This window comes from Nicotiana tomentosiformis, chromosome 9, assembly GCF_000390325.3.
Source record: "Nicotiana tomentosiformis chromosome 9, ASM39032v3, whole genome shotgun sequence".
Taxonomy (NCBI): Eukaryota; Viridiplantae; Streptophyta; class Magnoliopsida; order Solanales; family Solanaceae; genus Nicotiana; species Nicotiana tomentosiformis.
In genome coordinates, this window is record NC_090820.1 from 20665827 (window position 1) to 20676906 (window position 11080).

Sequence of the window (11080 nt, forward strand, 5' to 3'; positions counted from 1 at the left end):
GTGAAAGCAGGAATTTTGTATGCTCTCATGAGTCACTTTCCCTACTAATAATATTACTACTAATGTCAGAGATGGACTCAGGATTTGAAAGTGGAGGGTAGGGGTGTACATAGGTCCGATTGTTTCGAATTTTCAATTATCAAATCAAACCAATGGTATCGAGTTTTTAAATTTATAAACCAAACCAAACCAACAAAGTCCAATCTCGGTTTTTCTCGGATTTATCGAGTTTTTTCGGATGTTCGGGGTTTTTTTGGGGAAGTCTTCATAGCATAAAATATGTAACTTGTGCTCCAAATATTTCTTTAAGTCCTAGTTAAATACAACTATATAATGTATGTTTCAAAAAACTAATACAATAATATGAGATAAGTCATACCATTATACTAAAATATTTAATAGCAAAGATAAAATAATAAAATTACATAAAAATAAATATTGCTAATTAATAACCCATAATGAAAATTAATATAATCTAAAAATACTATATGGAGAGAAAATCGAACCAAACAAAACACTCAAAGTCCAGTTGTATCCCCTCAAATCGACCAATGTAACATTGAATCTTAGAGTACCAATCAAAATATATACATGTTATTTAAGATATATGCACATATTTTTTTAAAAGTTATCAGACTACGATTACACCTCTACCCTAAGGGTACGTAAGTCCACCTTTGACTAAAGATCATGTTCGATAGCATAGAATATTATTAGAATAAGATAAACTAAGAGCATTGCTACAACTAGATATATAAAAGATTAGACCTTTTGACTAGGGATTATAAATTAATGTTGTATTATCTTAAATGTTATAAATAATTATCATAAATGACGCTCTATGAGTTGTCTATTTTAACTAACCAAACGTAACTCTAAAATTTACACATATCAGTAATCAACTAATAATCATATTATATTTTCTTTTATTAGGTTCTTTTTGTATTCGAATCTTAGGGAGGGTAGTGTGTACGCAGACCTTACCCCTACCCTTCAAAGTATTGGTTAGGTCATGTGTTCGAATCCTTTTTGTCACGATCCGAAATTTCCACCTTCGGGACCGTGATGAGGCCTAACATTTCACTTGCTAGGCAAGCCAATGTTAGAATAATTTTAGCCATTCTTAACAATTCTTTTTAATCAGTAATAAAGAAACCCAATAACTGGAATAAAGTCTGAATTAAAGTAAATAAACTAAAATAATAACGATGTCTAAATTTTATCCCAAAACTGGAGTTACAAGTGCACAAGCTTCTAGAATAATACAAATAAGGGTCTGAATAAAATAAAGTTGTCTGAAAGAAAGCACACAACTAAGATAAAGTGGAAGGGGACTTCAGAGCTGCGAACGCCGTGCAGCTATACCTCAAGTCTCCTCTGAGTAGGTGAATCCGGGCAAGTCTACAATACGCCGTTGGGACCAACTCCGATATCAGCACAAAAAGTGTAGAGTGTATTGTATGAGTACAACCGACCCCATATACTCTGTAAGTGTCGAGCCTAACCTCGACGAAGTAGTGACGAGGCTAAGGCAGGTCGCTTACATTAAACTATACGTAATAATAATAATAATAATAATTATTATTATTATTATTATAATAACAATAATAATAATAATAAGAATAAGAATAATAATAATAATAATAATAATAATAATAATAATAATAATAATAATAATAATAAAAATAATAAAAATAATAACAATAAGAATAATAACAACAACAATAATAATAATAATTACAATAATAATAACAATGATAATAACAACAACAACAACAACAACAACAACAATAATAATAATAATAATAATAATAATAATCACAGATTCATGATCTAAATAAGTATGTAATCATCACAATTACTCGGTCAATCGGTACGGTATATGGCCAATCCAGAACAGGGAAGTTCCATCTCGTATATATATATATATATATATATATATATATATATATATATATATATATATATATATATATATATATCAACTGACACCCAGTGACTCAGTACCGTATAAGGCCAAATCTAGCCCGGGGGTAAATTTATCCCAAAATTATAATGATTCTGACAAGATCCATGTCCATATAAATTCATCACAAATATAAATAAGTAAGGCAAGTCCATTCCCTAGGAAGTCCACCTCGAATATAAATCATCTACGCTCACTGTGGGGGGTTCAGACTCCGCAAGGGCTCCTTCAGCCCAAGCGTAATATAAAGATGATGTGTCCTGTTGCAGGCGGGCAGCCCCGATCAATATAACAATAATATATATAAAGTCGATATGGTCTGCTGCAGCGCGCAACCCGATCCCATCAATATCCTCACAATGTATGAACATGACTGAGCATGAAATGTATATTTTTAAACAATTAAATTCAACAGCAACACGACCCTATGGGTCCCAAAATATCGGCATATAGCCTAAACATAATATTTACTACGAGTCTCAACTCAATTTGTCTAGCACGTGGAGAATATGTCGATAATAACATGATTCTTTAATTTACATATTTACAGAAATTATTTAAGTCACAATTTCTACGGTGCACGCCTACGCGCCCGTCACCTAGAATGTGCGTCACCTTCATACAATTCACATAATACGAGATTTATACCCTCAGAACCAAGTTTAAAAGTATTACTTACCTCAAACCGTGTAATTCTTTACTCTGTTATGCTTTTTCCTCGTGAATTGGCCTCCGAAAGCCTCGTATCTTGTCACAATTAATTCGATTCAATCAATACAGATTATAGGAATTAATTCTATATAATAATGATAATTGAAGGCACAATCTGAATGTGAACTATTAAATTATCCTATATAGAGGAAATGCTTAAGGGGAAACATGGTGCAAGAAGCATTCCGCGTTTACGGAGGGTCCATGAAAGGATCGTATATCAAGGGGTATGATATATGCAGCTTACCCTAATATAAACATCAATGGCTGATTTCACGGCTCGAACCCATGACGTACAGGCCTTACAGAGATAACTTTATCGTTGCTACAAGGCTCCCGTCCAAAGGAGATACTTAATTAAATAAATAAAAATGGCAGAGATGAGCGCTAAAGAGATCTCTATTCAGAATTGGGAAATTTAATTTAAATGTGTGATTTTTAAATTATCAAGGGGTCAATAATTGCCTTATTTTGAAAATGGCAGGTTCTCCTACCAAGTACTTGAAGCACAATATCCATGTTGTTGACAACAATAACTTGACAACCAAGTATTCACTGATCGAGGGAGATGTTTTAGGAGGCAAACTAGAGTTTATAAGACTGTTGAAGATTACTTCCTCGCAAATCCTTCTGTTTATGTTTGAACGATAAAATAGAATCTGCACGTGAGAGATGACAACGTGTTGAGATATAATAAAATTAAATAACTATAAATGTGTGCAATTTAAAATTTAAGCTTTAGACGACTCTAAGTGATTATGGAGTTTTATCAATAAAGAATATCCCAAAAAATCTACTTATCAATTATCAAATGCTTGTTGCAAACCACTAAAGCCTTGTTCCATTTTATATGTCTAAGTTTACTTTTATTTTTATTTTTTACTTTGTTAAAAAATAATACTATCAACTTTCCCTATTTGGAAACACTTTATGTTTACCTTAATATCATACTTTTATAGATACAACAATGATTTGACATATTTAATAGCTTAATCGATCTCTTGCCTGGATCGATCCATTGTTTCTGAGGTCTCTAGCAATGTTAGTTGATTGGGTATATATCATCATGATCTTAATTTACTGAAATAAAATTCCTTTTTTTAATTTACTTGATTTATTTCAACTAATTTGTGATAATTAATCCTTCTTCCAAAGGGAAAAGGTATTCCGGTTTATTTGTTTTTTTAAAAAGATATTTTTATTTTGGCTGTTTCCTAATTTGGGCAGGATTAACCAACTCTCTACTTTATCAAATTCCAAATCAAAGTTGGTCTAGGATTTGGTTCTAGTTTATTTATTTATAAAATACTAGGTTGAGACCAATTCCTAGGTTTCCAAATCTCAAGTACTCTTTGAATATGGAGGCTGTAGTTTTATATTACCACAATCCCTCCTCAGATGCAGACCTCATAATTCGACAAATAATATCACCGATCAATACTGGTAGTAGTAATATTATTTCTCCTCCTTCTTTTAAACCTTCACTTTCAACGCCGTAGTTATGAAAAATATTGGTATAAACCAGTACCCAATGATCAATATCCTGCACAATTCCAAGGACAAAGAACTCTTATTTTACTTCGTGATCTCGAACTCCCGCCTTTTTTATACATGTCATATGACATGTTCTACCATGCCATGCAAGGAAATCTCGAGAATTGGGGTGAGGAGTTTGATCGAAATTATCGTGACAAAATTATCCATGATATGATAGTCATAGTACGTAAACTTGTTGATGATGAGTCTAACAAGCATCGCCAAAACTTGAAGGTGTTCGTTGGTGTAAGTTTAATCGTTAATCATTTTCTTGATAGGAGGATTTCGTTAGAAAAACATCACCATCGGCAGAGAGAATAATGAAGATTGATGAAGATAAACGTACGAATGATGACTGTGTGATTTGTCTTGAACAACTTGGGAAGGAGAGGAAGATTTTGTGCATGCCTTGTTCACATATGTTTCGCTTAATTATACTTATGCTTATTAGTTCCGGTTGATGAGAAAAATAAATGAGGGTGAAGAATTGTTGAAGTTAGATTATTTAATTTGATTTAGTGAAAAGTTTTTTTTTTTGGGTATAACTAATTGGTAACCGGTAGTCCGCTACTCATTGGTCCGTTAGTGGGGAAGGGCAAGGATGACCCCAATCGGCGACGACCAACTTTAAACGGTAAAATGATAACTAGAGCAAAGTAAAATGATTTTTGTGTAACAAAAAAAATATAATGATTTTTATGTAATAAAAGAAAGAAAAGTAAAATGAATACAAAGTTAAATGACTACCATTACAAATTTACTCATTTTATTATTTTTCTGTGAATTATGACTACCCATAGTGAGATAGTTAGTAAGATTAGAATATTAAATGTCTTATTCCTTACTCCTCCTACTAACTTATAACTTTAAAAATTGAAATCATTCATTAGGATTTTCACATACAAAGAAAGTTTTCTTTCTGAAGTTGAAATTTAATTCCTCTTTTCTTAGGAATAGAAATTCAGTTCCTTTCTCCTAACAGTATGGTCACGATTTCTATAATAAAAATATCAAATTTTTGAGATGGATCTTCCCTAGGAATTTACATTTGGGATGGATCTTCCCTAAGCATTTATATTTGAGATGGATCTTCCCTAAGCATTTATATTTGGTATGGATCTTCCCTAAGCATCTATATTTGGAGATGGATCTTCCCCTGGCATGGAGTTGCCCTAGATATTGATATTTAGGATGGATCTTCCCTAGGCTGGATTTGCCCTATACAGTACTGAGTGACTGACTATCAATTTCTATTTATATTTAGGGATGGATGTTCTCTAGGCTGGATTTCCCCCACACAGTACTGAGAGTGTGAGTACGCGAGGCTTTCAGTGTATTGCATCAGATACAGCATGTACATTGACATGCAGATATAGAGATGTCGCATTCCACATATCATTCAGATTTGGTCTATTTTAACTGTATTAAGATTAAATGTTGAACTTGAAAGCATGCCTATATTTCTATATTGTTATTTCTATGATTGGACTGTACATGTTGAGCTCGTGACTACTTTCAGCCCAAAGGTTAGTCTTGTTATATATTGAGTACATTGGGTCGGTGGTACTCATACTATACTCTGCACTTCCTGTGCAGATCCAGGTGCTTCTAGATATGGAGGCTGCTAGATTTTGGAGATTTATTTGTCGGAGACTATCGAGGTAGTTTCCTTGGCATCCGCAGACCTTGACTCTCTTTCCTTTTAGTTATTTGTATTGTTCTATATTTCTAGACAGTATTTTTATCAGTCAGACTATATTATCATTTAGATGCTCATGTACTCAGTGATACCGAGTTTTGGGAACGTTCTATTTTATATCAGAATTTGTGGGATTTTCCTCTTAAAAATATTTATTATGTTTTCAAACTTAAAGAATTTCTTGATTTATTTGGTTTGCCGGCTTGCCTAGTATTGAGATAGGCGCCATAATGACATGTGAGTTTTGGGTCGTGACAAAACTGCTTGTACTTCTCTTTAAAAGCACTTTTTTTTCTTCCAAAAGCTTAGCCAAACACTTCAACTTTGAAAATAAAAAGTACTTTTTTGATAAAAAAGTGTTTCTTGGATTAGAGAATCTTGGTCAAACAGGCTATTAGATTCTAATTTTGAATTTTTAGGATTTAATTATATGTTAAATGCATTATCAAATAAAGATTATAAAAATACACTAACTATCTTGAATTTTCGCATTTTAGATTCAAAATTAGTTACTTTCCTTTTATTAATTAGTTAGTTAATTAATCAATTAGGAAATTGAGTAGTTAGGTTAATTATGCAAAATTAATTCTAGTTAGAGTGTTTAGTTGGAAATTAAAACAAGGAAGAAGATGGGTTGCCTGGTCTTTCAACAGAACTGGGCCAAAATAATTTCAAGTGGCCCAATTTTGCTCAAAATCCGCCCAAACCCACTCCCACATCCGATCCAGTCCACATACTCCCTAGAAACATCCCAAACGACAACGTTTAGGGCGTGAATCCATTTTCACCGTTCATCAAATTTCATCTAATGGTAGAAAACCGATCTTTATATTTACATAAAAGTGTCCTAAAGACCTCTCACCCTTGTAAGCACCTAATTTTTTATTATATTTGAATTTCATCATTTTTGTATTTAATATTTTTTAGGTTTAATCTTGATATTTTAACTTTTATGTTATTTTTATTAGTATGCTTTACTAGAGAATATGTAATATTTTTAACAAAATCTATTACATAGAGGATGGAAGAATTTATTTTAATCACGGATCAAATCTAATAAAATTACTTCCTACCTTTGCTACACTATTTCCTTATACATCACCCACCTACTACACTATTCACGTGTCACATCTTACTCCCCTTTCACTATTGCCTTGCCCCTTCATTCATTTTCAACACTCTTCCTCTCTTCTTTTTTATTACTTATACACCCACAAACCCCACTAAAAAATCTAGCCAAAAAACACTTTCTTCTTCCTCCAAAACATCATTGTTTTTAGCACAAAAAACTCTATTTTCAGCTATGAAAGTCAGTTCCTAAAGCTCCTTTAATCCATCGAAAATCAGCTGCAACATGTGCAGAACACAGCAGCAGTTCGACTGTAAAAACAGCCCAAATTCCAGCCCAAAATTACCCCCCGAAACAGTCCAAATACGAGCTGGAAAACAGTCGCAAATGCAGCAACAATGAGCTAAAAAACAGCCCCCAGACCCAGCAAAAAGCTATTTGTAAATTCACCCCAAAAGCACCCCCAAAGACCATCTTCTAAACATCACAAACCTGCCTAACAAACACGGCAAAAATGAGGCAAAAACCCAGTGAAACACCCCCCTTCGCACAACAAACAGCAGCTCCAAAGTTCATTGAAGCGAGTTCGCCGATTAGGTTCCGATCAACGTCCAGTTGTAACCCCGATCTGATAACCTTGTTGATTCGAACAAAGCTCGATAATTAATTATTCAGCAATAAAGGTCTTTTCTTTGTCTAAATATTTCAAATGCAATGTTATATTTGTTTTAAATTGGTTTTTTTAAATTGAATACTTCGTTTGTTCTCTTTAGTTAGCATCTTTGATGTTTCCTTGTCTTAAATCATTTGTGTCATTTACAATCTGTTTTGAATGCCTAAGATATGAATTATCACCTAATTTTTCATTAAATATAATTTATTTAGATAAGTTTTGGTTCAATGAATAAAAATGAGCTATTGGGTGGGTTTAGATGGAAACCGGTTTTGTAATGCTAATATGGGTTTCTTAAGACTAATATAACGACCCGACCGGTCGTTTTGAATATTATAACACTGTTCCCTCATTTACTGCTCAAATTATGCCTTACAGTTGTTTTATGATTTATCGAGTTAGTTGGTTTGGGTCCGAAAGGAATTCGGGGTGAAATGAGACACTTAGTCTCATAATTAAAAATTTAAGTTAGAAAAGATGACCGGATATGGACCTATGTGTAAACGACCTCCGATTCGAATTATGATAATTCCAACAGCTCCGTATGGTGATTTTGGACTTAGGAGCGTGTCCGAAAAATATTTTTGGAGGTCCGTAGTGGAATTAGGCTTGAAATGCAGAAAGTTAATTTTTGGGAAGTTTGACCGGGAGGTTGACTTTTTGATATCGGTGTCAAAATCTGATTCTGAAAATTGAAATACCTCTGTTATATCATTTATGACTTGTGTGCAAAATTTGAGGTCAATCGGATGTGAATTGATAAGTTCTGGAGTCGTTTGTAGAAATTAGAACTTTCAAAGTTCATTAGGCTTGAATTGGGGTGTAATTCATGGTTTTAGCATTGTTTGAGGTGATTTGAGGGTTTGACTAAGCTTGTAGGATGTTTTAGGACTTGTAGGTATATTTGGTTGAGGTCCCGGGGGCCTCGGGTGAGTTTCGGATGGTTAACAGATTAAATTCGGAATTAAAACCATTGCTGGAAACTTTGCTTCTAGTATTTTCGCACCTGCGGAGGTTAGATCGCAGGTGCGAAGCCGCATGTGCGCACCAGCCATCGCAAAAGCGGAGCTAGCCTCGCAAATGCGAGCTCGCATAAGCGGCTCCTAGCTCGCAGAAGCGGCTCCAGTGGAGGCTTGGCGAAACCGCAGAAGCGGTTGAATTCTCACACCTGCGAAGACCGTAGAAGCGGCTAAGTGAGTCGCAGGTGCGGAACCCCTGGCTAGTATACATCTCAAAGGGGTTCCGAGTTTCGCCATTTTTGTACCTTCAAGCACGATTGTTGGGGCGCTTTTGAGGGAGAATTCGAGGAAAACTTGAAGTAAATCTCTTATGATCATTTCTACTCCATAATATTAAATTATCATCGAATAATCCGACTAGATTACATATTTTTGAGGTGTAAATCGGGGGTTTGAACTTAGGGATTTGAAAATAAGATTTGATAATTTGGAGGTCGAGTTGATGTCGGATATTGATAAAATTAGTATGGTTAGACTCGTGGTTGAATGTGCTTTTGGATTTTATAACTTTTGTCACGTTCCGAGACGTGGGCCCCACGGGCTATGTTTGTGCTAAATTTCGGATTTTTATGGTAAAGTAGTAGTTTCTTATGGAATTAATTCAAATTAATTTTCTTGACTGAAATGAATTATTTATGACTAGATACGAGGCATTCGGAGGCCGAATTGCGAGGCAAAGGCATAGCAGAGTAAAAACTTTTACGCTCTCAGGTAAGTAACAGTTATAAATCTGGTCTGAGGGTATGAAATCCCAGATTTTGTGTCATGTGATTATTTTGGAGGTGACACACATGCTAGGTGATGGGCGTGTGGGCGTGCACCGAGGGGATTGTGACTTGATATGTCCCGTGAAACTATAAAGTTGAATAACTTTTTGTTAGCTATATGCTCTCTATGTGTTAAAGAAATTTGACTGTAAATCATGTTAGAAATCATGCTTAGGCTATGTGATAGTACTGTTGGGACCCACAGAGGTCACATACTTATTGAATTATTTGCTAATTGCTATCTTGTGCTCAGTCATGATTTTACTTACGTATCATTCCTCATTCTTTCTTGATATTTGTTGATGCATTATGTTATCTTTATTTGGGATGATCTTTGTGATTTCTGAGAGCCTGAGAGACTAGAGAGGTTGAGGAATGAGTAAGGCCGAGGGCCTGTCGGTGAGGTAAGGATATTATGGCACGTGAGTTGTCCGTGCAGGATATTATAGCACGTGAGCTGTCTGTGCAGCACGTGGGTTGTCCGTGCAGATTATGGTGCTTGGTCTGTAGGAGCCCCTCTGGAGTCTGTACACACCCCCAGTAAGTACGGGTATCCATTGAGTGTGAGTACTGGGGGCTGAGAACCGAGTGGTTGAGCAGTTGTGATGAGCTGAGTGACTGTTGCCTGAGAGGCTGTACTTGCTTTGCATTTGTGGTTGCACTTGGTTGCTATCTGTCATTTTTGTGAAATCTCTAAAAGATTTTATATCCGGATTACATAAAATTAAACTGTATAAAATTAATTTTACTTAAACTGCCGGATTTGAAAGTATGTCTATTCTTTACTGGAATTAGTGAAAGTGAACTATAATTGTGTAGCTCGTCATTATCTTTTGTTTCTTAGTTATTATTGTTACTTGTTGAGTTGGTTGTACTCATACTACACCCTGCACTTCGTGTGCAGATCCATATGTTCCCGGACATAGCGGGTGTTGATCCTTTCACGCAGTTTAATTTTTGGAGATTCTGAGGTAGCTGACGTGTTTCGCAGACCTTGCCTCTTCTTCCCTATCTTCTTATTTACTTTATTTGGTCTCAAACTTGTATTCATAATTAGTTTCTCATGTACTTAGGGACACTAGATTTTGGGAGTGTTGTATCGGAATTTGCTAAATTTTTGGTATTGCATTAAACATTATGTTTTCAAACTTAAAGGAAATCGTGAGTTATTGATGTTGTCGGCATGCCTAGTACTGAGATAGGCGCCATCACGACAGATTAGGATTTTGGGTCGTGACAAGTTGGTATCATAGCCTAGGTTACATAGGTCTCACGAGTCATGAGCAAGTTTAGTAGAATCTTGCGGATCGGTACAGAGATGTCTGCACTTATCTTCGAGAGGCTGCATAACCCTTAGGAAAAATTTCACTTTCTTGTATTCTGTCGTGCGAATTTGTTGATTCCAGAAACTAAATTTCTATTAATCTATTCTCTCACAGAGGTCGGGGCCGTGGTAGAGGTCGGGGTCGAGGTAGAGATCGAGGTGTAGCTCGTACCACAGTTGGACCAGCACCTGTAGTACCACCAGTTGCTCCAGCTCAGGAGCAGATTTCGGATATAGCTGAGCCGACAGGATCAGCTCAGGCACCAGTTGTGCCCATTGAGATTCCAGGCCTTGAGGAGACGTTAGCCCAGATATT